Raw genomic sequence first — 912 nt, 5'->3', positions numbered from 1 at the left:
TATTTATATATTTTGATTTATAAAACTTATATATAATTATTTGTATGTGTATATTACATATCAATGCAAGAAATTACACTCAACAATTTGCAAGAATACAATAGCTTTTGGGCTACGTGGTAGCTTATAATAATTCTTCCAGATTGCTTATATTTTCCCGGTAAAAGGCTTATTGCACCCACACCCATTGCCACGTGACTTACCACGCCCTGCTGCAGTTGTTTCTTCTGGTCATTAGCATAGGGTTGGCCCAGAACTCGCCTTTTTATTATTTGGAATGTAAGCAGATGGTGTCTGCTATCTTACCCAATGCCCTCGGGGCTGTTGTTGTTGCGTGGTTCAACCATGGCTTTCTTTCTTTCTCTTATAAAAATATAGGACCTAAATGGTAAGAAATAAGCTTTCCTTGTGGTAAGACCCTGGGTCACCCATTGCTGCTGCAGCCTAGCCAAACCAAGAGCTAAGAAGAATGGCTTAGATAAGAAGTAAAGATCTTGTGGCATCTTGAGGACTAGAAAAGAATAACCCCGGGGTTTGGGCTTCCCCCCCTCAACATGCTTGGTAAAAGTGGAAAAGTATAGGGTGGATTGCTTCTGTGTTATTAGGACAAACTCTTTCCATGTAGCTCAAGCTGGCCTGGAATTCAGTATGTAACTATGGCTGGCAGCAAACTTGCAGAAATCCTTCTACTTTAGCCTCCCTAGTGATAGAATTCCAGGTATAAGCCACCATGCCCAGCATTTTTAAAATCACTTACTTTTCTTCTTCCTTCCTGTTATGGTTTTGGTCCCTTTAAAAGACAAGCCACACCCATTCCCCTCCCCATCTGCTGAGGCAGGCTGATTTTCAGCTTCCGGCCTGAGCTGCCTCTCCGAGAGGAAGATGGAAAAGAGGGGCGTGAGCTCAGGCCGG

Source organism: Microtus ochrogaster, chromosome 17, assembly GCF_000317375.1.
Source record: "Microtus ochrogaster isolate Prairie Vole_2 chromosome 17, MicOch1.0, whole genome shotgun sequence".
In the NCBI taxonomy this organism is placed as follows: Eukaryota; Metazoa; Chordata; class Mammalia; order Rodentia; family Cricetidae; genus Microtus; species Microtus ochrogaster.
The sequence above is the reverse complement of the archived record's forward strand: the minus strand, read 5'-3'. Positions refer to the sequence as shown.